This window comes from Chionomys nivalis, chromosome 1 (assembly GCF_950005125.1).
Source record: "Chionomys nivalis chromosome 1, mChiNiv1.1, whole genome shotgun sequence".
Classification (NCBI taxonomy): Eukaryota; Metazoa; Chordata; class Mammalia; order Rodentia; family Cricetidae; genus Chionomys; species Chionomys nivalis.
Genome location: NC_080086.1, coordinates 154,813,094 through 154,840,809, shown reverse-complemented (window position 1 = coordinate 154,840,809; position 27,716 = coordinate 154,813,094). Strand labels below are relative to the sequence as shown.

Sequence of the window (27,716 nt, the reverse complement as noted above, 5' to 3'; positions counted from 1 at the left end):
CTGAAAACTGATGTAGACTCTTCAGGAAGGGGAGCTAGGAGAAATATATGTCTGTCAAGCTTAATGATAATTCCCACTCGCAGACAGATTAGAGATATTTACTTGATGCTGTGACCTTTCATATTCTAGACATGAAAAACACCACTGTCACTCAGTTCACTTCAAAAGGAAATACACCTCGTTAGTAACCAAGTCACACCCAGGACCCACATTTCCGCTTAAGTGGCCTCTTTGAAGGTGTCCTGGGGCCGTAGACGAACTGCCTGATTTGTCTCTTTTCCTCCTTATTCTCCATTTGCAGGCAGAAATTATCCTAAGAAAGGATCCATCCACAGAGGTTTAGAGGGGTTGTTGGGCTGCAGCTTGATGGTGTTGCCAGCATGTCACTACACCAGGAGGGGCCACCAGGTGACTGTCACCCAACAGGAGCAGCTTCATGTAGAGGCAAAGGCTTTCTCCCTGATCTGTGCAGGTTTTCCCAGTAGCTGCTGTGCTGCCTGTGTTGGCTGGCTTACCCGGTAGCCTACCGTGTGTACTGGCTTATCCGGAAGCCTACCATGTGTGCTGGCTGGCTTACCCAGTGGCCTACCATGTGTGCTGGCTGGCTTACCCGGTGGCCTACCATGTGTGTGTGCTGGCTTACCTGGTAGCCTACCATGTGTGCTGGGCTTACCCGGTGGCCTACCATGTGTGCTGGCTTACCCAGTAGCCTACCATGTGTCCTGGCTTACCCGGTAGCCTACCATGGGCTCTTATGCATTAGCAGGACATGGCTGGCTTTATCCACACAGGCCTCCATGTGCTCTCAGCTTTCCCTGCCTTTCTCACAGACCTATCTCTGGACTTCCAGAAACCTGTCCTACCCGGGGCCCTCCAGCCTCCTCCTCAGGTCCTGTGCAGGGCACCTCAGTTTGGAAAATTGTGTCCGCCTCTCTCCTTCCCTCCTAATACATCACCCAAACCTTACACCACCCTCTTGACCTCACTCTCAACTGCTGCCCATTCACATAGAACTCGTCTTCTGACTTTTAGTCTCTGCTTTTCTCATTTCCTAGTCCTGAGTTTGGAAGGAAGATATTTTACTGGAACGTTTATGACCTGTCAGTTTAGCCCTGCTGTGAGAACGGGAACCAACATGAAAACAGGCTTTATAACACTCAGAGCTCAGCATCAGGATGCAGTCAAGTGGGGTCAGGACTCTCTTCCATGGGGACACTTCTGGCTGCCTCTGAAGTCCAAAGACCCCACAGACTGCATGATGCACAGTGAGAACTATCCTCCAAAGGGGCCTTGCCCACTGGGACAGTGATATGGGAAGGAGGCCATGGAGGTCAACCCAACAATGAATCATGATATGCAAGAGACACTCAGGAAAACAACTGTGTTTTATTCTCTGGGCAATAACTTATTTATTTCAACCAGCTAGGAAATGTGCCTTCCAATATAAATAATACACACTCTTCGAATCTCTCCAATGTGCGTCATACAACTGAAGAATTCTATGTAAGCTGTTGACTTTGCATGTTGGATATCATACCCAGCACATGTAATTTGAGTCAGGGAACCTGGCTGGGTAGAGGGCTAGATTATTGCCTATCCTATTGCGGGGCTATAAGCAGTCATTTCTTCACAGTGGGCCACCACTGATGGTTCTTAAAATGTGGACAGGTTTCACAGGCTTGAGACAATATAAGAATGGAAAATCACATGAGAGATTTGTCTCCCCAAGAAGAGTAAGACGAGACTGAACAGGACTGAAGGTAGAGTGTGGGCAGGCCATTCGGAGAGCAAACGTGGTGGAAGCAGGGTGAGACATACTGACTTAGTCTTTCATCTCTCCCTGCAGGAAGACCCAGCTTTCCGGGTCCGGGAGGAAAAGGGAAGCTTTTCTGAAGTTCCATAGTCAAAATAGGTGTAGTAATATAAAAATTGGGATCAGGCACTTGTGATCCTCAGTCCGGAAACAAGTGGTGCTCAGTAAGCAGGACAGAGGCGAACCGGTGTCTTCAGCATTAGGAGAGAAAACTTCAGTTCTGAGCTTTAAAGCAGAGAGCTGAGTTCTTACAGTGAGCAGCCACCCAAACAACAATGCGCCTCTTCACAGGGTCACTTCTTAGCCGAGCCCACACTTTCCAGCCTTCTCCACAGTCTGCTCTTCTGCAGGCTTGGTTGTTATATGTACTAACGGCCCAGCATCCTATACCCCTCAGGTATGAAGATACTAGTTGGAACATCACTGGCATTAGACACAGCCATGCCTTCTTCCATTGCACATTGCTGTAAGCATGCTACCTGGTACTCAGGGTCACTGGATGTTGGGATGGATGTTAGCAGAAGATTATACTCCCCTAAAGGTAAAGGACTGGTCTGCTTTTATTAAGGTCATAGTCCCCACTGTATCCCCGCATGTGTGACAGGCTCCTTTCCAGCCTGAATCCCCTCAATAAACAAATTATCTAGACAAAGACTCCAGGGGTACTACATATGACCAGGTCTGTCATACATGGTAATTTCTTTGCCATTGAATATAGAAAACAAAATGTTCTTGCCTCCCAAGTGACTTTATTACAAGAACCCATGTTTGACTATACAAGATACATACTCGCTTGTGTACGAATCCATTGAATCAAGAAATGCATTCTAGGCACTTATTTTTAAAGACCATGAAAGATGATTCACGTGAGGGATGGTAAAAACCAGGAGTTGAACTTCTGAGCTCTATTTTCCTCTCTGTATCCACAATGGGTTCTGAGAGTTTCTAGCAAAAAGCCATTTGTTCTCCAAAATAAAAAAGGAACCATGTTTTTAGTTTTAAGATAATCTATATGATCTTTCAAATTTTGCAGAATTTTTTCCAAACCTTGAATACCATATGGTGTTACCTTTGTCTGTCGCACTAAACACAATACATAGCTTGATTTACCCCGTACTGACTTGTTAGTTCACTCTCTACAAGATCCCACCCCTGGACTTAGACTTAGGTATGGCAGGAATAGAAGATTAATCTTATCCCTTCCTGGAGAAAATTCTTGAATATAGAAGAGAAAAAATGAAGAAACTAAAGGAACTGAAAAGAAATTGCCTGTTCCTTAAAGGTGCAGGTGTGGTAGAGTTACAGGCATCTTACACACCAGCGTGTCATACACAGATGCTTGCAGAAATGAGTGCAGGCCCAGAGCACAGAACTGCACAGACAGAGCCGTGCTGAAGCAGCCTGGGCTGAGGCGGCTTCCAGGAAGCTCTGTAGGCTGTTTCTCATTTCAGTTGATTCTAGAAATCACCCGGAAACTTTTATGGTACCTTAGCTCCATGCAGGATGTTCTCATTGTTTGAGGTGAGGCCTGGGAAATGGAATTTTTATAGGCACTGTGATTAATAATAATCCATTTTTGATGGCCAACTACAATAATAAAGCCTTAATATTTGCTGTTTCCAAATATTTTCTAACTCTGTTTTATAGTAAGGGAGAAGAAATTAAAATTCAGTATCTATATAAAAAGGTTTAAAAAACTAGGTATGAGTAGGGGGCACCTGGATTTGAACCAGGGACCTCTTGATCTGCAGTCAAATGCTCTACCCCTGAGCTATACCCCCTGTTATTAATATACAGCTTAATTAATATCCTTCACTTCCAGAGTTACACCCACATCACTCGTACCCTATGCATCATCACTTTGGAACTCCTAGGCTAAAGTCAGAGGAAATACACCACTCTCCTGAATAAAAAGTCACAGGCTTCCTTCCTTAAAAACCCTCCAGCCTATGTTCTCCCAGGCTTCAGTCTCCAGGATTGGACAGTCCTGGAGAGGCACCAGCACTGGCTAAGATGACTCTCAGAGTCAAGCTTTGAGTGCATCAGGGTGTGACCTACAAACAGGAACTCCACAGGACTGGGGTGTTTCTCCTCTCAGATGTGATGACAAAGCCAGGCCTTACTCTTACTTAGTTAACACATCAGAGAACGATGAAGAATAAACCCCTCCAATAAATGGTTGGAAGTAGACTTTGGAATCCCCAAACTGTTAAAGGACCAATAGTCACAAAGGTCTAGGGCCAGGAACTATTACAAGGCTAACCCATGTGTCCCGAGTGGGTGGTGGACAAAGCCCTATACCATCTAGAGAAAGTGTGTATACATGGGGGTGTCTGTCTAACAAAGCTTTTCTCCTCTGTTAGATTCTTAGCCTGTCCTTGCATGAGTTTATAGGCCCTTACTAACTGTACTTTAGAATAAATAAATCATGGTGTATGTTACATCTGATTGGATGTCTTTATCTATTTTATAATCACATCATTTTCTCATTAATCTGGTATATTAGTTTGCATTTCTTTACAAGGAGATATTGAAACTAGAATTTGACAGCAAGTAATTTCGCTTTGCAGAAAAATCTAGGACACACGGGTAGAGGATTGTTAAGTTATGCCGGGAAAGGAAGAAAGGCAAATATATGTGGGAGATGAAGTATTCATCTATCATACGTATCTAGGGCTTTATACCAAGTCCGAACACATACAGGATGCCTCAGGTCACCCTCCTTCAAAGGGAGCTAGTATGTTCAGCTACAAACTTCCAGCAGTATTTGCCAAGGCTGTTCATGGGACAGAGTGTTGTTTCCTTGATGTCTTTAGCATGTTGCATGTTCTGCAACATGAACATACTTCAGTCATTAAGTGCTAAAGTTACCATTTGGCCTGCACGCCCAGAAATGTGCTCAGGACCTGGCTGTGTACATCAGAGTCATTTGCTATAAAGTATGAAGTAGCACAGTATGAATGCAGAGCTTTCTAAGGTGAACCAACCTTGCACTCCTCAAATAATGTTAGCTTGGCTAATACCTGTTACTCTTTTTTAATACAATGCTGAATTTTATTTATTAAAATTTTTGTTTATGGTTTAGAAAATACAGGTTTAATAAGTAAGACTGGCCTGTTGTCTTGTTTTTCTTATACTCTTTGATGGTTTTCACAGCATCCTTAATGAGACTTATAAATGAGTTGAGGTAAGTTCCCCTCCTTTAAAAAATTTCCTGTAATTGTTTGTCTAAGTTCTTTCTGAAACTTTTGGTATACATAACACAATCTTATCCTGTGGGAGTTTTGTTTGTTTGTTTTAATGATAGTGATATTTTTATTTTGGTTTTTTTTTTTTTTTTATTTTGGTTTTTCAAGACAGGGTTTCTCTGTAGCCTTGGAGTCTGTCCTGGATCTAGCTCTCATAGACCAGGCTGGCCTTGAACTCACAGAGAGCTGCCTGCCTCTGCCTCCAGAGTGCTAGGATTAAAGGCATGTACCACCACTGCCCAGACATGATAGTAATATTTTAATGACAAATAATTTTACTGTAATTTTAATGTCCTCATTAGTTATCCATAATTTTTATTTCTTTTGATTTAAAAAGTAATGTAAGTATCATATCCTGGGTGATATGGAATTCCCCTCTACATGCTGTGAATATGTTTTATTACCATTGGTTAATAAAGAATCTGCTTTGCCCTATGGCAGGGCAGAATACAGCAAGGTGGGAAATCCAAGCAGAGATAGAGGAAGAAAGCAGGCACAGTCAGGGAGACACCATGTAAATGCTGAATGAAAAAGACACTAGAAACTTACAGGGAAACAGTCTTGTGTTGATACACAGATTAGTAGAAATGGGTTAATTTAAGACATAAGAGCTATTTAGGAATATGCCTGAATCATTGGCTAAACAGTATTGTAATTAATATAGTTTTGTGTGATTATTCAGGTCTGGGTGACCGGAAAACAAAAATGAGGTCTCCATTTATACCTGGGTTTAATTTTTTTTTTTTTGGACAGTTTCAAACCACTGTCTGTCATATGTCCTAAGAAATCTCCTCAAATGAATGATCCACCTTGATGCTCCTATGCAACTGGTACCGGACTGCCTGGGCTTCCCAAAACAAAGTCTGAACTCCAATCCACCTCTTAGAAAGATATCTCTCCATCTAATCATTAACCTCTGACCCTTATATGCATAATATCCCCCCCCACACACACACCCTTGAGTTCTAGAAATCTCTCTCTATACTATTCCTTTTTCCCCCACTGTCTGTCAGGTGGAACCTTCCTGCATGCTGTCTACACTCTCATTTTTAAAAAAGAATGTCTTTTAATTATCATTTGATAATTACATACATATAAACAATGTATCTTGATTATATACACCCCATCTCCCCCTCCTACTCCCTGTAGGAGCCCCAACACACCCTTCTCCCTGCTCCATGTTCTCTCATTTCCTCTGTTAATAACCGGCTGAGTCCTATTGGTACCGCCTGTTGACTTATCTTTCTGACTTGATCTTGTACAGATACCATAGCTGTAGTGAGTTCATGGTACAATGGCCATGTCTTGTTCAGAAGACAGAATGACAGCGCTCCTCCCCATTCTTCAGCTCTTACATTGTTTTCTGCTCATCCTTTGAGGTGTTCGCTAAGCTTTGGACAGAGAAGTTCATTGGGAGCCAGATGTACCCAAGGCTTTGTCAGATGCCTAATAAAAAAGGGGGGGACCCTCGTTCTGGGTCCTTGCGTAGGGGCAGACTTGGTAAGGTCTACTCTGCGGCTGGGGCCAGAGCCTTGAAGGAGTTAAGGTTTCAGCTCCTAGGAACCAGATTTCCCCCTTTCAGGGTGGTGGTTATCAGTCCTCAGGCAGTTGTGTCTAAGGTATCCTGTGTTCTCTTTGCCAACATTGTTTGATTTAGCTTTCTGCTGACCTTGGCCCAATTTTCCTCTGAAAACAGTATACAAGATGCTCTGCTTCTTAATAAACTTGCTTGGTATAAAACATCATTTGTGCAAGACCTACTGACCCCAACTATCTATCTTCTTCATCTTCTCATCTCCTGGTTCTCCCACTTAGGATCCTGTCACTGAAGAATGACCTGCTGGTTTCGGTCAGGAGTTGATGCAGATGTCCAATTTAAGTCTGAATACTCAACAGTCACATATACTTAGCACTTTGGCCAGGTATGAGTCTGCATTACACTAAAGAGAGAAGTTTTTCCTGCCAAGGCTGAGGGGAAGAAACATTAATCTAGAAGTATAAACATATTTAAAGGACAGTTTGACAACATTTCATTTATCAAAACAATTCCTGCCTAGGACCTGTGACCTCCCAAGACCAGGTTTGCAGCACCAGGCTGGAACTCCTTCCTGTGGAGCAGGCCTCAATCAAAACCTTAAAACAAGCAGTTTGATACACCCATAGACTCATGCCAAGTGGGCACGCCTTGCCTGGTAGGTCAGTACTGGGGCATGCAGGGTTCCTCGTAGGGACACTGTCAATATTTCTCCTCCTCTGGCAGCTGTGTAGTTCCTTCCAGAACTGGGAAAACCAGCTTCTAGAGAGAAAGTTCTCAGATAAGTTCCCGCTTGTTACTCTATGTCCCATGACAAAAATGTGCCCTGCCTTCAGCAATAGGGTCGCAACTCTAGTTCAGCACACTCTCATCTCTGACTCCACTAAGCCTTGCCATCTCTGCCGGGCTGTGACTAAGTCCAGCCCGGTCAGCCCTGCTCTGTGCTGCCACTCTCCTCCCATGCCATCGGGTGGGATTGTGTGTTGCACAGCATCCTCACTAGACCAGAGTCCACCAAAATAGGACAAGGATGAAGCGTCATGACCAGGTCTCCTTAGTCTCTGTAGTCACCCACTCCCAGACACAGGTTGTTAATTGAGGGGTGAGTACTGACACCTAGTAACTCCACGGCTCTCTAGATTTTATTTCAAGTTACACTCAGAGATGAGGGAGAGAGCTGGCAGGGCTTCAGTATCTGACGGCTTCAGGCAGGGGCCTCTTAAGGGTGAGGTTGCAGAGAAGCATGTGACAGAAACAGAGAGTGGCATCCAGTCTACCAGGGTTGCCTGCACCAAATGAATCAGCCCTGCTTACTGAGGAGGGTGAAGCTGCAGTGTGGTTTTACACATAAAAAACTAATTAGAAAGAAAAACCCATTTATTTGCTGGCTATCGGGGTGGGTAATAGCTTGGATTTAAGGATTAGATGCAGACTGAGAGTTCTCTGGTTCAAGCCTCCACATGCACTACTCAGTCTAAAATTTCTTTATTAAACTGTAGTTCAATGTCACAAATTCTGTGCCCAGGGACGGGGGCAAATGGGGATGGAGATCACAATCTTTGTGCAACTAGTATGGGCTCCTGCTCTGGCTCTTGACTGTTAGGGGAACCCATAGTACCAGGCTGGCTTCTGGGTACCCTAATAATCTCTTTTTCTGGGTCTGGAGAGCTGCTCCAGTCTGGCTTGCCTGCCTTTCCACAGGCAAACACACTAAGGACGCAGGAGTCAGCTGGTTCTGAGCTTATCATTAATATATAGCCACAGCCCTTCCTGTCAAATAGACTCCCAGATAGAAACTGTGTATTTAGAACACACCTCATCTCGCAGTGCCCAAATGAAGCAGAGTAAAGATGATCTCTCTGTGGTCAGAAAATAAGACAGAAGTGAGGAGTGGAGTGGGAAGTGCAAGCAGGGAGATGCATGGAAGTGGGAAAGACGCTACAGTGAGCACGTGTGGTGCTCAGGTGAGGACTTGGGAGCCTTGTGGGCTTTGGGACCTTGGGGAACTCTAGTGGGCTAAGGAGCTAAGCTACACATACCCTGAATTATGAAGCCCAGAGGGGAGGATTTGTGATTGAGAAAACTCCCAACTAGTAAAGACCTCCTAGCTTCACGAGAATTCTCCAAGGTAAATGTGGTAAGTTAGGTGCCAAAATATTTAAGCAAGGGGGCACCTGGATTTGAACCAGGGACCTCTTGATCTGCAGTCAAATGCTCTACCCCTGAGCTATACCCCCATCTGCTTATTAATGTCTCACAGGCACTCAGAACCTGCATGGCCGCTCTGACTGTTAACATCAAAGGTACACTTGCCAGTGCTCTGCCATCATCTGCCTCCTCCTAGGAGGCCCAGCCCTGAGCTGCCTCTGCACATGACTGCCCTGTCCTCATGAATGACCAGCATCCTCCTGCCTTAGATCCTAAGCTGAGTCAGGGGCAGTAAATTCAGGAGGCTGCTGCTACAGCCTTCTCCAACCCAACCAAAGGAGCCACATGCGAACACACTGACTGCTTGGCTGATTGGAGGTGAGTGGGAGACAGGAGTGGACAAAAGGGAAAGTTCTCTGTCCACTGGGATCTCCTTGGTCAGACTCTCGGGAGGGACCCGGGGTCTGATGTGTCCTAGCAAGCTCTGTGGACAATTCTGACCGACACACTATTTGATGTTACTCCTTTTTCCCCTCTGCCTTTCCATGCTGTAGATATAAAAGAAAAAGACAATGGTTACATTAAGAACAAATAAAGCACTCCTGCTTAATAACTGAGTCAAAGCGGAGTCCGGGGATATGACAAAGGACTCTGGAGCCATGGGCACTAAAGCATGACACAGGACAGTTGTTGCTAGCATATGATCAGCAGGTGACAGAGTCTTGGAGCAGGGCTTAATTGACAAAACTTCCAAAGTTTTACCCTTGTACCTGTGTAGACTCCGTAGCACAGGCCACCTGCACTGCCCCGCCCAGGGATGTAGTGTACAGGTGACTTCTCATCTCCAATGCCCTCAGGGACCTGAACCACCGCCTTCAGACAGGACTCTATCAGGCTTGGTTTATCGTGTCCTTCCCCAAAGACCTATCTCAGGAGCCCAGCATCCACGCATGCCCCGCTCTCAGGAGCCCAGCATCCACGCATGCCCCGCACACTGCAGCCTTTGCTGCTCAGCAATGTGCAGTCTCAGTGGGAGAATCCCCGCGCAGGGCTGGAGTTCTGCCCTACCTCCCTTATGTGGTTTTGCCTCCAGGTTCCCCACCATTGTTGCTCTCTCTCTACCTCACTCTGACCCTCAGCAGAAGCCTGTACTGGGAATCATTTCTGTGCTTTTCATTCTCTGCTCTCCTGACTTACCATTTTTTTTGTCCTATATTTTAAAGAAAATCTCAAAATCAGAGGGATTTTTGGCCCCATGCTTTCCCCAAACCATCAGCTCAGCATCTGCAGGGACCAGGTACAGAGACTGCACTGAAGTGGGGTCAGGTATCTCTCCCATGTGGACCTTTCCTCGGCTCCATCACAATGAGGCTAGAAGACCACACAAATGCCAAGATCTAAGAGAGGACCACAGCCAGAGAATGCAGTGTGTCGAGACAGAACAGGGGAGGAGCAGGGAGTCTAAAGCATAGCTTTTGTGATTGGCATAAGATGATCAGGGAATTCCCTAGCACCAGGTTTTCCCCTAACCCCATAGTAGCTCTATCAAGAGCTCTCTTTCACTGTTCTCCCACGCCATCCCTCCCACCTCAGCCATCCCATTCCCTCATGTTCTCATCTCCCACCCCCTCCCCTTTACCATCCGCCTCCCCCATTTACCCAGGGGAGTTTACCTAATTCCCCTTCCAAGGGCAATCCACGCGTTCCTCTTAGGGTCTTCCTTGTTACCTAGCTTCTTTGAAGCTGGGGATTATAGTCTGGTTATCCTTTGCTTTACATCTAATATCCACGTACAAGTGAGTACATACCAGGTTTGTATTTCTGAGTCTGGGTTACCTCACTCAGGTTGTTTATTTCTAGTTCCATCTATTTGCCTGCAAATTTTATGTCATTTTTTTGTTACCTACTTTAATTTTTTTCCTTTTTTAAATTGATTTTTATTGAGCTCTACATTTTTCTCTGCTCCCTTCCCTGCCTTTCCCCTCCCCCCTTATACTCTCCCTCAAGGTTCCCATGCTCCCAATCTACTAAGAATATCTTGTCTTTTTCTACTTCCCATGTAGATTAGATCAATGTATGTCTCTCTTAGAGTCCTCATTGTTGTCTAAGTTCTCTGGGATTGTGGTTTGTAGGCTGGTTTTCTTTGCTTTATGTTTAAAAACCACCTATGAGTGAGTACATGATTATTTTTCTGTGTCTGTGTTACCTCACTCAAAATAATGTTTTCTAGCTCCATCCATTTTCCTGCAAAATTCAAGCTGTCATTTTTTTTTCTGCTGTGTAGTACTCCATTGTGTAAATGTACCACATTTTCCTTATCCATTTTTTCAGTCAAGGGGCATTTAGGTTGTTTCCAGGTTCTTTCTATGACAACCAAAGCTGCTATGAACATGGTTGAGCACATGTCCTTGTGGCACGATTGAGCATCCTTTGGTTTACCAAAAGTGGTATTTCTGGGTCTTGAGGAAGGTTGTTTTCTAATTTTCTGAGAAATCGCCACACTGACATCCAAAGGGGCTGTACCAGCTTACATTCCCATCAGCAATGAAGAAGTGTTCCCTTTTGCCCACAACCTCTCCAGCATAAGTTGTCATCAGTGTTTATGATATTGGCCATTCTTACAGGTGTAAGATGGAATCTCAAAGTTGTTTTGATTTGCATTTCTCTGATGACTAAGGATGTTGAACATTTCCTTAAGTGTCTTTCAGCCATTTTAGATTCCTCTGTTGAGAGTTCTCTGTTTAGGTCTGTACTCCATTTTTTTTCTATTGGATTTTGTGTTATTTTGGTGACCATTTTCTTGAGTTCTTTGTGTATTTTGGAGATCAGACCTCTGTCTGAAGTGGGGTTAGTGAAGATTTTTCCCATTCTGTAAGCTGTCATTTTGTCTTGTTGACCATGTCCTTTTGTTTTACAGAAGCTTTTCAGTTTCAGGAGGTCCCATTTATTAATTGTTTCTCTCAGTGTCTGTGCTGCTGGGGTTATATTTAGGAAGTGGTCTCCTGTGCCAATGCATTCAAGTGTATTTCCTACTTTCTCATCTATAAAGTTCAGTGTGGCTGGCTTAATGTTGAGGTCTTTGATCCATTTGGACTTGAGTTTTGTGCATGGTGATAGATATAGGTCTATTTTCATTCTTCTACATGTTGATATCCAGTTATGCCAGCACCATTTGTTAAATATACTTCTTTGTCAAAAATCAGGTGTTCGAAGATGTGTGCCAAATGGAATCCAAGAACACATCAGAACCACCATCCACTGTGATCAAGATGTGTGGATTGATATTCGGGTCTTCTATTCAGTTCCATTGGTCCCCCTGTCTGTTCTTATGCCAATACCAAGCTGTCTTCAGTACTGTAGCTCTGTAGTAGAGTTTGAAGTCGGGGATTGTGATACCTCCAGAAGTTCTTTTATTTTACAGGATTGTTTTGGCTATCCTGGGTTTTCTGCTTTTCCATATGAAGTTGAGTACCATTCTTTCAAGGTCTTTGAAGAATTTTGCTGGGATTTTTGTAGTGGAGAGCTATGGGCCGCTTCCCGCTGCCCGGCTAGCTTTACCTGAAATAATCACATGGAAACTGTATTCTTTTAAACACTGCCTGGCCTATTTCTATTTACGTGTGTAGCACCTTGAGGTGCGCTTACCAGGAAGATTTTAGCCTTCGTCCATCCTGGGTCCGAGCTTCATCGCGTCTGTTCTGGAGCACAGCAGCATGGCGTCTGCCCCAGAGAGGAGAGCTAAGGCATATGAGCTCACTTCCTCTTTCTCCCAGCATTTTGTTTTGTTTACTCCACCCACCTAAAGGCTGGCCAATCAAATGGGCCAAGGCAGTTTCTTTATTAGTTAACCAATGACCTTCCTCCATCAGATTTTGATGGGCATTGCATTGAATCTGTAGATTGCTTTTGGTAAAATTGCCATTTTTTACTATGTTAATTCTGCCTACTCAAGAGCATGGAAGAAATTTCCACTTTCTGGTGTCTTCTTCAGTTTCTTTCTTCAAAGATTTAAAGTTCTTGTCAATAAGTCTTCCACTTGTTTGGTTAGAGTTACTCTGAGATATCTTATGTTATTTGCAGCTATTGTGAAGGGTGTTGATTCTCTGATTTCTTCCCCAGCCCATTTATCATCTGTGTACAGGAGGGCTACTGATTTTTTTTTTTTGAGTTAATCTTGTATCCTGCTACATTACTGAAAGTGTTTATGAGTTGTAGAAGTTCCTTGGTTGAATTTTTGGGATCGCTTATGTAAACTATCATATCATCGGCAAATAGTGAGAGTTTGACTTCTTCTTTTCTAATTTGTACCCCCTTGATTTCCTTTTGGTGTCTTATTGCTCAAGCTAGGACCTCAAGAGCTATATTGAATAGATTTGAAGAGAGTGGACAACCTTGTCTTGTTCCTGATTTCAGTAGAATCGCTGGGAGTTTCTCTCCATTTAGTTTGATGTTCGTTGTTGGCTTGCTGTATATTGCCTTTATTATGTTTAGGTATGTTCCTTGTATCCCTGCTCTCTCCAAGACCTTTATCATGAAGGAATGCTGTATTTTATCAAAAGGTTTTTTGGCGTCTAATGAGATGATCATGTGGTTTTTGTTTTTCAGTTTGTTTATATGGTGGATTACGTTGACTGATTTTCTTATGTTGAAACATCCCTGTATCTCTGGGATGAAGCTGACTTGATCACAGTGGATGATGATTCTAATGTGTTCTTGGATTCGATTTGCCAGTATTTTATTTAGTATTTTTGCATCAATGTTCATGAGTGAGATTGGTCTGTAATTCTCTCTCTTAGTAATGTCTTTCTGTGGTTGGAGTATCAGGGTAATTGTAGCCTCATAAAGAGTTTGGCAGTGTTCCTTCTGTTTCTATTGTGTGGAATAATTTGAGGAGTATTGGTATTGGTTCTTCTTTAAAAGTCTTGTAGAATTCTGAGCTGAAACATCTGGTCCTGGACTCTCTTTGTTGGGAGACTTTTGATGACTGTTTCTATTTCTTCAGCAGTTATAGGTCTGTTTAATTTGCTTATATGGTCTTGATTTAATTTTGGTAAGTAATATTTATCCAGAAAATTGTCCATTTCCTTTAAGTTTTCCAATTTTGTGGAGTACAGGTTTTTGAAATATGTCCTGATGATTCTCTGTATTTCCTCCATGTGTGTTATTATGTCCCCCTTTTGATTTCTGATTTTGTTAATTTGGATATTCTCTCTCTTCCTTTTGGTTAGTTTGGATAAAGTTTAGTCTATTTTGTTGATTTTCTCGAAGAACTCTTTGTCTCATTGATTCTTTGTTTTCTTTTTTCTACTTTGTTGATTTCAGCTCTCAATTTGATTATTTCCTGCCATCTAGTTCTCTTAGGTGAGTTTGTTTCATTTAGTTTTAGAGTTTTCAATTGTTCTGTTAATTCACTAGTGTGAGATTTTTTCAGCTTCTTTATTTAGGCGTGTAGTGCTATGAACTTTCCTCTTAACACTGCTTTCAATGTGTTCCATAGATTTGGGTATGTTGTGTGGTGATTTTCATTGAATTTTTGGAAGTCTTTAATTTCTCCCTTTATTTCTTCCTTGATCCATTGATGATTCAGGTGAGCATTGTTTAATTTCCATGTGTTTGTGGGTTTTCTGGAATTAGTATTGCTGTTGACTTCTAGTTTTAAGCCATGGTGATCTGATAAGGTACATTGGGTTATTCCAATATTTTTGTATTTGTTGAGGTTTGTTTTGTTACTGAGTATGGGTCAATTTTTTAAAAGGTTCCATGAGGTGCTGAGAAGAAGGTATATTCTTTTATATTTGGATGGGATATTCTATAGATGTTTGTTAAGTCCATTTGAGTCATAACATCTGTTCTCTTATTTGAGTCATAACATTAGTTCTCTTATTTCTCTGTTCATTTTTTGTCTGACTGACCTGTCCATTGTTGAGAGTGGAGTGTTGAAGTCTCCCACTATTAGTGTGTGTGGTTTAATGTATGATTTAAGCTTTAGTAGTGTTTCTTTGACATATGAGGGTGCCCTTGTATTTGGGGCATAGATGTTCAGTATTGAAATTTCCTCTTGATGGATTTTTCCTGTGACTAATATGAAATGGCCTTCTTTGTCTCTCTCTCTCTCTCTTTTTTTTTTTTTTTTTTTTTTTTTTTTTTTTTTTTTTTTTTTTTTTTGGTTTGGTTTTTCGAGACAGGGTTTCTCTGTGGTTTTGGAGCCTGTCCTGGAACTAGCTCTTGTAGACCAAGCTGGTCTCGAACTCACAGAGATCCGCCTGCCTCTGCCTCCCGAGTGCTGGGATTAAAGGAGTGCGCCACCACCACCCAGCCTTCTTTGTCTCTTTTGACTGATTTTAGCTTGAAGTCTATTTTGTTAGATATTAGGATAGCTACACCCACTCGTTTCTTAGGTCCATTTGATTGGTGTATTTTTTCCCAACCTTTTACTCTAAGATGATGTCTGTGATGTCATTGATTTTTAAAGCTGAGTAATACTTCATTGTGTAAATTTACCACATTTTCTCTATTCATTCTTCAGTTGAGGGCCATGTAGGTTGTTTCCAGGTTCTGGCTATTATGAATGATGCTGCTATGAACATAGTTGAACAAGTGTCCTTGTGGTATGACTGAGTATCCTTTGGGTATATGTCCAGGAGTGGTATCGTTAGGTTTTGAGGTAGATTTATTTCTAATTTTCTGAGAAACTGACATATTGATTTCCAAAGTATCTGGACAAGTTTTCACTCCAACCAGAAGTGGAGGAGTGTTTCCCCTTACCCCACATCCTCTCCAACTTTAGATGTCCTCAGTATTTTTTATCTTAGCCATTCTGATAGATGTAAGATGGTATCTCATTGTCATTTTGATTTTCCTGATGATTAAGGATGTTGAATAATCTCTTAAATGTCTTTTGGTCATTTGAGATTCTTCTTCTGAGAATTCTGTTTAAATCTGTACACCATTTTTAATATGGGTTATTTTGTATTTTGGTGTCTAGTTTCTTGAGTTATTTGTATATTTTTGAGATGCCCTCTGTCAGATGTGGGGTTAGTGAAAATCATTTCCCATTCTGTAGGTTGTCATTTTGTTTTATTTATCAGCTTTAGAGCCTCTGTGGGACCAAACTAGGCCCTCCATAAGTGGAAGACAGTGGTGAAGCTTCGAACATCTGAGAGGCCCTTGGCAGTAGGACCAGGAGCTATCTCTGGTGCATGAGATAACTTGTTGGAGCCTATTCCCTATGATGGGATGCCATTATGCAGCAGGGAGAAGCTTGGTCCTACCCCAACTTAATGTGCTAGACATTGATGACTCCCCATGGAGCCTTACCCATTGGGAGGAATGGATAGCAGGTAGGCTGAGGGGAACGGAAGGGAGGAGAACTGTGTTTGGAATGTAAAATGCAATTAAGATTAAAAAAATAAGATATTAGGGCAATTGCAGGGATACTTTCTTGGGAAAGTATTCATACAAATTTAATCTCATAAATATACTTCCGGTGTATTTCATCCATAGAACAAGATTTTCCCACAGTAGTAAAAACCATTACACCAAAACCAGGCTCAGAAGCCTCATCGGTGAATTCCTTCAAATATGTAAGCAAATAACAAGAACAGAAGAATGTGTGTGTATATGTGTGTGTGTCCAAATGAGCTATTTTTAGATAAATGCATTTATCACATTCTTGCGCTGGATCTGATAGATGATGGCAGAACTCTGCCCTAACTGGGTGAATCCCAAGACATATGAGACAGGAGAGAAAGTAGGTCTATTCTGTGAATGTGGTCACTTTGTTTACTAAATCAAATAGAAAGGGGGCACCTGGATTTGAACCAGGGACCTCTTGATCTGCAGTCAAATGCTCTACCCCTGAGCTATACCCCCACTGGTACCAGTGTGCCCAGTTAATACATTTCATCTGTGTGGTGATAAATTCTGACTATAAACTTAAATTACAGATCTTCGCAGACCCACTTCCCAGAAGCAGCCAGACCTGACTGGTGAGATGTCTTCCTCAGCTCTGCAGCAGGCCTGGCTTATCCTTGATGAGCATAATCAGCCAATGAAATTAGAGGAGCAGTCTGCAGACCTGAGCCCATTTTACCCTGCTCTCCCGGGTTAGCTCCTGAGCTGCCAACTGCCTTCCGCCTGGGTCTCCGTTACCCTCTCCTCCTTCACTGAAGACAGAGTGGGCTGTCACTCAAGGTTCTCACAGGGCCGTACTGTCATTGGTAGCCACAACACTGCAGGGTCCCTCTCTCCCTGGTACAGCAGGTGAGTCAGGTTTTACCCTTTGAAGATGAAGCAAGAGAGCAGGGGGCCCTGGAAGGGAAAGAAGCTCACATGGGTAATGTCCACACTCCACAGAATACCTGATCCTTGAACGTGTCTCCTTAGCACTGAGCACATGTTCACCAGACAGCCATGAAAGGAGATAATTTATAGTTTGGCTTTCCTTTCTGGTCCTTGGACACCAGCTGTCTGTATGGATGCTGAACCTAGAAATTTCAAAAGAATTCTCCACCATCATCCTTGCCTTCTCTCTAAGAACCCAACATAACCAGAGAAACCAGATACATGTAGGAAGAGAGCTGACATAATAAGAATGGGAGGGACACTGAGCTTGTAGAGAGAGAGATGGGAGGCAGCCACTCATCTTCATGAAGGGCTGAGCAGCTCTGTTGAGTACCATAAGCAGAGTGAATGGAAGAAACGCAGGACTGAGCGTACATGATAACTCCATGAATAAAAACATAGACTTATGGTAGGGGGCACCCGGATTTGAACCGGGGACCTCTTGATCTGCAGTCAAATGCTCTACCCCTGAGCTATGCCCCCTCCATGTCAGAGATGTTTTATAAGTGCCTTAACCTTCATAGTCACACCCAACATTCCTACGACTTATACTTTTTACTTGGCAAGACCAGCACTGCTGCCTCCACAAACTCATCTCAGACAGGTCCCTCTCCTGTCCCTGGTATCTTCAACTTTGTCCCATGTTGTAATGTCAGCACCCTCCCATACACATCTGAGCCTATGGGAGCAGCACAGCTGGAGACAGGTGGACATAAGCTACTACAAAGGACTTCAGATTTACATGTCTGATTTCTTCAGTTATATACAAGCCCTCAGGTAGAGACCCTGCCTGACTTCTCTGGGGAGCCATGTGGTACCTGCATTTGAAGACATCTCTCCAGTCCATGAATGATCTGTGTGTTAGCCCTGAGGGTGGCTCCTGGGGAGATGGTGAAGATGTCTCTTCAGGCCTGAGTGGGTCACCCAGGAGATCTGACAGCAGAGCAGGAGGACAGAGGATCAGGGGATGCTGAAGCTGTGGACCCTACCCTGTCCTTCAGATCTGTCACCACTACACAAACTCATTGCCACGAGTTTCAATTAACCGATATGGCATAATTAAATTGTTTTGAATATTCATTAATATTTTTAAATTTTTTTTTTAAAACATGCATTCTCCTGAATCCTCTTCTTATTGCTCCTGTCCCCCAAAGGGAGCCATTCTCCAAAGGTTTAGCCATCTCTTCTCCTCTGCCTGTGCACTTACATAAACTACGTACAGCATGGGATGTCCTAGTTAGTCAAGGGCAGACATCAGTAACTGGCTGACTTGTAGATGACGATTATAATTTCCATGCCTTCTTCTATTCTCAATTTCCTATTCCATTTCTGATCCAAGATTTAGTTGGATGAGCTTCTATGTTTTTATCATGATAATCTGTTAACACTGTGTGTGGTTGAAGTGCATCACTCTAAACAGGACAAAGACATGTGGTAGAACTTTTGATTGTTCTGAAGTTGGTCACAACGTTACATTTAAACTGTTTCATTTCCTTTAAACACCTACATCTTCCACAAGCCTTGAGTTCTCTATGAAACACTTTTAGGAACAATTTTCCATGCCATGGAAATGTTTCTACTGTCTAATGAATATTCCTTCTTTCTGTTTTCCAGGAGTGACCTGGACTCCTGTTCCTTTTGTTCCAGTTGCCCCCAAAATCTGCTGCATGGTCAGTGTCCTACAACTTCCTTCGCCTCCACCATGACTCTTCTGTCCCACCACCTCTTCCGTGTGTGAGTCTCTCTTTCCCAGGTGCCAACTTCTTCAATGTTTCTTAACAAAATGACACTCCTTTGGGGCAATGAACTCCTCCTGTGAGAGTTGAATAAAAGTAAAATTTCTAGCGTTTGTGTGACTGATAAGACCTATAATTTTTCCACACACTATACTGATGGTCAGAACACTTACCTTAAATATTTTTTCATAAATAACGTGGTGGTTTGAATGAGAACAAATTCACAGGCTCATATATTTGAACGTTTGGTCCCTACTTGGTGAACTGTTTAGGAAGGATTAGGAGGTGTGACCTCGTTAGAGGAGATGCACTGGCAGGGGCTTTGTGGTCTCAGAATCCCATATCAGACCCAGTCCTACTCTCCGCCCCCTGCTTGTGGATCACGTGTAAGCTGTCAGTTACTGCTACAGTGCCATGCCTGCCACCATGCTTCCCACCATGATGATCATGGACTAACCTCAGGTATTGTAAGCAATTCCCCATTAAATGCTTTCTTTATAAGTTGCCTTGATCACGGTGTGTCTTCACAGCACTAGAACAGTATATTAACTATTTATGTAACACTATAGTAACACAGAATAGTAAGTGAGACTTTGATTATCAGGGCCTGGGTATTGCTTTGACAGGCCTGCCCATGCTGGTTGTTGGAAGAATATGAAAGAAGTTGGGATTTTGGATTAGAAAGGCAATTGAGTACTATAAGTTTGACTTACTGGGCCATATCATTAGGAACGTGGGAAACAGTAGTGCTCACAGCAATGTGGTTGTGGAGTTCAAGTTCAAAAGAGGCAAGGTGAGAAAGCTGGTCCCGTTGGCATGGACATGGGTGAGATAGCCCTGATCCTTGCCAGAGCAAAAGAGCTGGCCCTGATGTGTGCATGGCAGAGCTATCCCCTCTCCTCATTGATGCACCTTGTGAGAGTGCTGGCCCTGCCCCTTATCAGAGGCTGGATGGTGTAGACTCAGGAGAGCTGCTCCCACCACTTGCTTGGGGGTATTTAGAAAACTGGCCTTAGTGGTGAGGTACAGGAGAGGAAGGGGCACTGGAGAGCTGGCATTTGAGTAGGAGGGCAGGCTCCACTTCACACCAGCTAACACATACACACAGGAGAGCTGGCCTGGCCTCTCCCCTCCCCTCAGCAGAGCAGGAGAGTCAGCCTGATAGCAGGGGTGCAAGAGGACTGGCCCCAACAAATACCTGGGCAGAGTGGGAGAAGTGGCTTTCGTGGCATGGGAGCAAGAACCAGTCTCACCCCTCACCAGTAGCATTACTGCTGTGGGAAAGATTGTCACATCCCTCGACTGGGCAGAGTGGGAGAACCGACCCTGGTGGTTTGAGTGCAGGAGAGCTGGCCCTGATTGCATGGGGGTAGGAAGGCTGCGACCATCTCTTGCACAGGTGGTATGGGATTGCTGGCCCCAGAGGCTTGGGCATGGGAGAGCGGGAGAGCTGGGACGCAGACCAACTCAACTACCATCCAGGCCCAGATCCAAGGCTTTGAGTTGGCTCACACCAGCATCTTCCCAGCCTAGGAGGTGTTGGAACACATGAGGGAGGTGGCCCTGCAGGTCCATAGCTACAGAATCCCAACAACTCAGAGCAACAGCAGGATATCTGAGTTTCTATGAGGGTCCAGTATTGATGCTGTAGCAGAAGCCAGAGGCCATGAACTAGCCTCATGACTTACTGCAAGGAACATTTGCAAGTAAAAGTGTTTGAACTGTTTTGGCAAAAGGGTATATACTGTGTACCATACCACAACTTCCAATGGCACAATGACAAATAAATATGGGATGGAGATTAGAGAACGACTTAGGAGCAGAATGGAACATGCACAGAAAGCAGTGCTTGATAAAGGAGGTTGTTGACTAGAGGGGTCGACTAGATGGCTTGTTTGTTTTGACTTCTGCTTCTTTCTTTTCTATTTTTAATTTGTTTTTATTTACTTTTGGGGTGGATTCTACATGGTTGGAGGGCAAATATGGAAGGGACAGCAAATGTGTGGGATTTGGTGTGAATGTCCCAAAAATTAAATGAAAAATTATTTTTTCAAAATATTTTCGTTGATTCTTAGAGAACTTCATAGAATGCATTTTGATCATACTTGCTTTCAACTATTTCTTTTAACTCCTCTGCACAGATCCAACCCACCTTACATCCCCAGGACTGTGTCCTTCAATTTGCGCTATCGCACGCTTCCGAGAGGGAAGCCATCCACATCATTGACTTACCACAAGGCATACCCAAACAGAAACCTGTTTTCTCTCCCTCATAAGCCATCAATTGCTTAAGATCCAAGCCTTTGCACTTGGCTCTTACAGGTGGGAGAGTGGATGAGGTGAATGCAGGCTTCCATGAGTTGGTGCTTCCTTCACAGCTGTGAACTAGGATAGGAGGGCGCTGGCATGAGGAGGTGGCGGACAGGTGTGCAGCTGGCTGAGGGCTGGGCCTCACAGGAGAAAGCAGATATCAGTGTACTAGCAAGAACCCATGTCAGGAGGTGGTCATACAGGTTCAGAGATGTTTATTAGATATATATGAAGCAGATGGGGGTATAGCTCAGGGGTAGAGCATTTGACTGCAGATCAAGAGGTCCCCGGTTCAAATCCGGGTGCCCCCTTCCTAGGCGTCTCTTTTAGATACAAGAAACAAAATCTGATACTGGTTAACACAGAGGCAACTGATATACTGTGCTCCCCTGTGCTCTGTGTTCTGCTCAGGACTGGACCCTGACTCTTCTCTGAGAGGAGCTAGTACAGGACTCACTGTGAACCCATCCAGGTCACACTCATGTTGTGGCATAGGCTGACCTCCAACGCACTGGGAAGGCTCCATCAGTGCAGGACTTCAGAGGAGTTCTATGAAGTTGAAGAGCAGATTCTTCCTCTGGTAACTTTCCAGAGTCAAGCCCTTGGGATAACCTTCCTGAGCCCCCAGAAAGGGGGATCCTTACATGATGTCCCCCACAACCTGGGCTTTGATTCCTGATACTTCTGAAGAAATACTAGGATCCATGTATTTGTTTCAGACTAAGACTCTGAGGAAAAGGGAAATGACTGACCTTGCTTTGTGTACTCAACATGACTGATAGTGACCACAACATAGGAAACTCCATGGTGTTTGCTGAGTGAATAAATGATGATGTGACATAAAGGGCACCCTCCTCATATCGTGGAAGACAGATAAAGTTCTCTCTGAGAAAAAAAGGTTTGGACCATTGGAAACCCAGAACATCAGCTCTTGTCTTGGCCACTTCAAGAAAATTAAGTGTGAACTAAAGGAAAACACCAGTTAAGAGTCCTTTTCTGAATGAAAGCTGATGTCTTTAGGACACCTGAGAGAGGGGGCATTGAGATGGGCTGACTGAGGTTGGAGAGGAGAAGATAGAGGCAGATGGAAATAGAAAAATATTGGCACATCAAGATCATTATCAGGAACCAGTAGATCGTGAACATATAGGAAACCTGGGTGTGGTGCCAAGGTGGGAGAGGTACTAATGAGAGAGGTTGCCTTCCCTGTAAGTGGGGGTATAGCTCAGGGGTAGAGCATTTGACTGCAGATCAAGAGGTCCCTGGTTCAAATCCAGGTGCCCCCTTCCTTAAATATTATTTTAGTAGTTAACCTACCACATTCACCTTGGGGAGGACCTCAGAGAAGCTAGAATGTCTCCATTAGAGCCTCCCTCTCTGGGATCCAGAATAAAGAGTAATTTCATGTCTCAGGGGAGGATGACTTAGTCTCTTCACAGAACTCCCACTCGAGGAACCAAACACTCATGACTCTAAATCTACCCACTTCCCCCATTAGTACAATAATCAGAAACTGAAAATGATGGGAGGCAAAAATAAAAGAAAATTTACCATAAAGGAAGATATGTACTTCATCAGATTTTTCATGTATTGTGAATAATTGAGAAAACGCAAACTGAGTAGCAAATGCCAAAGAAATCTAAGTCTAAAGGGAAGATCTCAAAAACCTAGGCTACAAGGAGCAGTGATACACACAGGACTGAAATCATCATGCTAGGTAACCTTTCCACAGCAGTTCTTGACACTAGAAGACAATGCGAAACATGTTTGGGGGCTCCAGGACACATCTGACCAGCAACTCAAATGGAAGTGTCCCATGCCTGGAAATGGGTGCTTTATTTGGCAATCTATTGCTTCTCAGGTGAGCATGAGTCCCTCTGTAGGACAATTCCAATTAAACTCTGGTGTCCCAGAGTCCCTCCAGGACAATACAGGCCATTGCCATTGCTTTCAGCCACTCACCAGAACTTGTTGACAGAGCCCTATTGCTGAAGACACCACACCTATTAGTCACAGGAGGTGGGGGAGCCAAGTTGGTGCTGACCAGGAAGCTTCCTCCATGTTCACTAGCTTTGGTTGAACTAGAAGGTGCTTTGCCAGTGCTTTGTGCCTTTTTACCTGTGTGTACTCTCCTCGTTAGCACCACATCACTGTACTGCCTCAGCCAAGGATGCTCTGGGTTTTCTCATCTCCAGTGTCCTGTGGAGTCTGATTCACCACGACTGAAAATCATCATTCAAGAGAGATGAGTACACTGTGAACTCTGTACATTGATTGATTGATTGTGTGTGTGTGTGTCTGTGTGCATATATGATGTGTTTATACATGAGGTTATGTGTATGCCATGGAGCATGTGGGGAGGTCAGAGGAAAGCCTCATATATCAGACTTCACCTTCTGCTTTATTTGAAACAGAGTCCCTCTTATTGCTTATAACTGGGATGCACACTCCAGGTTAACTGGCCATGAGCTCCAGCCAGATGTTCCTGACTGCAACTCTTACATTTCCTTGAGAGTGCTTGGATTATATACATGTACCTCTGCATCTGGCTTTATCATATGGGATATGTATATGGCTATATGTCCAAACACAGGTTCTTAGGCTTGTGTAGCAAGTGCTAAGGTCTGCTGAGCTATCTCACTAGACACCATAGTGATAATTTAATTATTGCTTTCATGCAATCTTAGTTACTCTGCAGAAACAGCTTCAGCCTCTGCAAGTACTGGTGGTCTGCATGTTGCTTTTGTCTTCAGCTAAGACATTAGGCTGTAGTTGTCCATTGTAAGCCTTGTAGCTCCAGAGCTGTCCAGCTCTACTTGGCCCTACACAAGGCACTGTAGCAAATGCTGTCTGTGAAAAGTTAGAATCTTGGATGAGAACTTGGTTTGTGGAGTAAAACTTAAAATGCTTAAAATGCCATGCCACAGATCCTGATGATTTAGGAGAGATGCCAGCCAATGGCCACCATTGGATGCCCACCAGACCAACAAGCAGCCTGGAATCCAGGAGACTGTGTGCTTCATCCCCACGGCCTGGGATCCCCAATCCCTGGCTCTGGAGAACCAACTGGGGTTCTCCAGTTTAGACAGAAAGACAGCACACTTTTCACCCTCATCTTTAGGGGGCCACTGCCATCTCCAGTTGCTGTGCAAACTTCCACACATAGTTCTAGACACAGATACTGGTCCTTTCTACTGAAACCGCCAAGGCCTAGGACTAGTGAACTCACTCCTCCTTGTAATTATGAAGAAGATTTGGGCACCTGAAAGATTTGGAACCCAAGGAAGACACACAGGCAGCTGGCATGCACCTTACACTGGTGAGCAAGTAGGGTGATGGCAAATGACTGCCCTGTGGGGGGCGGGATTCCAGACCTTCTGAGACTTCTCATCACACTCTGTGGGCAGTACAGGAGGAGCCTGGTAGGCCACAAGTGGCCAAAACAAGGGAGAAGATATGCTTTGTTCTGGTGTGTGAGGCTAGAATCAGAGTCATTTTGTCACATATAAATGTGAACTTTTAAACCTTGGACAGAGAACTCATAGGCAGAGAACAAAGTAAATAGAAAAGAAACCATTATAGAGATTTGTCCACCAAGAAAATAGAGACAAGACTGAAGTGGGGAGGCTGGAGAGTCAGCACTTGCTTGAGAGCACACGTTGCTCTTCCAGAGGACCCAGGTGTGATTCCTAGTGCCCACTTGGCAGCTCACAACGGTCTCTAACTACAGCTCCAGGATGTTTGACATGATTTCCTGAGTTCTTTGGCAACCAGACAGCCATGCGTTGTACAGACATGCATGAAGAAAAAACCCAATACACATAAAATTAAAAAGGAACAATGACTGAAGGACGTGTTGGGGGTGTTACACGGTGGAGAGAGTGGGACAAACTGACCCACTGACTGTGCCTCAGGATTCCCGGGCAGCCTCTGACTCAGGACATGCCTCCACAATGCCAGGTTTATAGAGCAACTAACTGAGAACTTCTGACATAGAGACAGATCATTAACCATCGGTGGAACTCTCATTTATGATTGATATCCAATGTCTCCAAAAGACACTGACAGGGTCCTAGGCAGGACAGTGTTGGAGGTGACAAGTACGCATAATACTAAAGAAAGACAGCAGTTTTAGGCTTATAAATGAACAGAAACAGCAGTAGGAAGGACCTGGATTTGAACTCTGAACCCGAGTCTACATTCAAACATTCTACTTATGGGTTGGATCTCTACAACCTGAGAGAAGTTTTTTGGTATTTCACCTTGTTGCCATGCCTGTGGATCCCATAATATACTGTGTGCGCCATAACCAGCTTACGGAGACTATGAGTTTCCTTCTCCACTATCAGAGGCCCCTCATTTATCTCAAGGGTTCTTCTCAACTGTGAACCACAATCTGAATTCCTATAATAAGACAGAGACTCTGCCTTCCTCTTCGTTAGTACCTGATGAGTGTGCGGTACAGGGGTAGAGATCATGGCTTGTCAACAGAGCTCCCAAAGGAGAGTTTGGGGTTCAAATAATTTCACCCCATTTTTCAAAAGCCATGGTCACAGCATAGCTCAGTGGTGCATTTTTGGAGGTGCTGGGCTTCTGTGGGACAGTCTTCCTTCTTCTGGGATGCTCGCTTCCATATAACGGAATTGACTAGGTAGCACTTGAATCAAATCCATCTTCACAAGGGTATGCAAGCCACACAGTCAAGGATGTATGTAACTGGAAGACGCCCAGTTCTCTTCCTGCCTTGAATTGATGAGTCGAGGCCTCCTGCCATGGACAGGAATCAGCTTTACTTTTCCAACAGCAAAGTGCTATCTGCCATTGTCTCTGAATTCTCTTCATGACCAGTCAGTTCTCATGGGAAGTCCGGCTCCTCCCATAGACTCTGTGGCAAAAGCAGCCTGTCAGAAATGGCTCACACAGTCATTGCTTTACTCTGAAATAGCCTCCCAGCTCTCTAAGTTCAAGTATAGATTTTTATGCCGGTGGGGCTTCACGACAGCCATTGTACCCTATCTTTCCAGCAGTGAGCATTCTGCAGGCCCTGTACTTTGGAATCAAACAAGATAAATGTTCCAGCGACATCCTAATACTGCTCAACTTACAAAAGGAGCAAATCACCTTCCTATTCAGAGAGCACTTCTCTGCTGGCATCCCTTCAGCAGAGGGCATTAGTGACTTAGTGACTGAAAAAGTTCAGAAAACCTCTGCTGACGTCCTGCACCTACTATGAGTCTTTCCCTCCAGGTAGTGTCTGTCCACGCTAGCACAGCCTCAGATTCTGACCTCCCGCTACCCATCATAGCCTGTCAATACATCCTTAAATTCAAAATGCAGTTCTTCACCTGATGGGCAGCTCTGGACCACACTGAGACCATTGCTCAGTAAGAGCAGATACTAGAGGGAGATTTGTTCAAGCCTCATTTCTGCTGCTCTGATAAAATGCTGAGGAAAGAGGCAAAGGATGGGAAGAAAGGGTTTGTGTTAGCTCACAATTTCAGATACGGTCACTTATTTCAGCGAGGTCAAGGCAGCAGGAACTTTACACACTTAGTCACATCACATCTACCCTTAACAGCAGAGAAAATGAATACACGCATGTTCATTAGTGCTGAGCTCACTCTGCACTCACACTGTCCAGGATCCCTGCCTAAGGAACAGTGCTGTGTCCTCATGCATCAATTGACTTAATCATCAAGACAATCCCCTACTGACAGGAACACAGACCAACCTGATCTAGACACTGTACCCTTCATGGAGACTTCATTTCCAAGGTGATTCTACAGTGTGTCAAACTGACAATCAAAACTAAGCATCCCAGTGAGGATGAGAGAAAGAATCCAGATGGGGAAAACAAGAAGGTAGAGAGGACTCAGCACAGGTCAGAGGTCAGCTGTGTGCATTGCACTAATGTACTTTGGGGGTTCCAGCCTTTGGGTTCGTGGCTGATTATAGTATGGTTGAGAATGGAACCCACAGAAGTAAATGGCGCATAGAAGCTCTGATTCCAGAAACCTCAGCTAATGAAGACGTTCTAATTCTCATGGGTCTCCTGATTTAGAAGAATTCAGTAAGTCAGTAACCAGATTCCAACATAAATAAGGGGGCACCTGGATTTGAACCAGGGACCTCTTGATCTGCAGTCAAATGCTCTACCCCTGAGCTATACCCCCACTGGTACAGTGTGCCCAGTTAATACATTTCATCTGTGTGGTTATGAATTCTGACTATAAAGTTAAATTACAGATCTTCTCAGACCTACTTCCCAGAAGCAGCCAGACCTGACTGGTGAGATGCCTTCCTCAGCTCTGCAGCAGGCCTGCCCCATCCTTGATGAGCATCATCAGCCAAGGAAATCAGAGGAGCAGTCTGCAGACCTGAGCCCATTTCACCATGCTGTCTTGAGTTAGCTCCGCAGCTATCCAACTGCCTTCCACCTGGGTCTATATACATCCTCTCCTTCTCTGAAGACAAAATTGACTCTCACTCAGTTCTCAGTGCCACAACAGTGCAGAATCCCTCTCTCCCTGCTACAGCAGGTGAGTCAGGTTTTACTCTTTGAGGATTAAGCAATAGAGCAGTGG

The 27,716-nt window shown here is 44.0% G+C and overlaps 7 non-coding genes across 7 annotated transcripts; 2 read left to right on the top strand and 5 right to left on the bottom strand.

The window, feature by feature from the left end:
* Positions 1–3,522: 3,522 nt before the first annotated feature.
* Trnac-gca (transfer RNA cysteine (anticodon GCA)) lies at positions 3,523–3,594 on the bottom strand. The gene has a single exon. It is a non-coding gene; the product is annotated as a tRNA-Cys (tRNA).
* Positions 3,595–8,760: 5,166 nt separating this feature from the next.
* Positions 8,761–8,832, bottom strand: Trnac-gca (transfer RNA cysteine (anticodon GCA)). Its single transcript has one exon. It is a non-coding gene; the product is annotated as a tRNA-Cys (tRNA).
* A 7,711-nt stretch (positions 8,833–16,543) lies between these two features.
* Trnac-gca (transfer RNA cysteine (anticodon GCA)) lies at positions 16,544–16,615 on the bottom strand. Its single transcript has one exon. It is a non-coding gene; the product is annotated as a tRNA-Cys (tRNA).
* Positions 16,616–17,497: 882 nt separating this feature from the next.
* On the bottom strand, positions 17,498–17,569 carry Trnac-gca (transfer RNA cysteine (anticodon GCA)). Its single transcript has one exon. It is a non-coding gene; the product is annotated as a tRNA-Cys (tRNA).
* Positions 17,570–21,371: 3,802 nt separating this feature from the next.
* On the top strand, positions 21,372–21,443 carry Trnac-gca (transfer RNA cysteine (anticodon GCA)). The gene has a single exon. It is a non-coding gene; the product is annotated as a tRNA-Cys (tRNA).
* A 903-nt stretch (positions 21,444–22,346) lies between these two features.
* On the top strand, positions 22,347–22,418 carry Trnac-gca (transfer RNA cysteine (anticodon GCA)). The gene has a single exon. It is a non-coding gene; the product is annotated as a tRNA-Cys (tRNA).
* A 4,815-nt stretch (positions 22,419–27,233) lies between these two features.
* Positions 27,234–27,305, bottom strand: Trnac-gca (transfer RNA cysteine (anticodon GCA)). The gene has a single exon. It is a non-coding gene; the product is annotated as a tRNA-Cys (tRNA).
* Between the last annotated feature and the right edge of the window lie 411 nt (positions 27,306–27,716).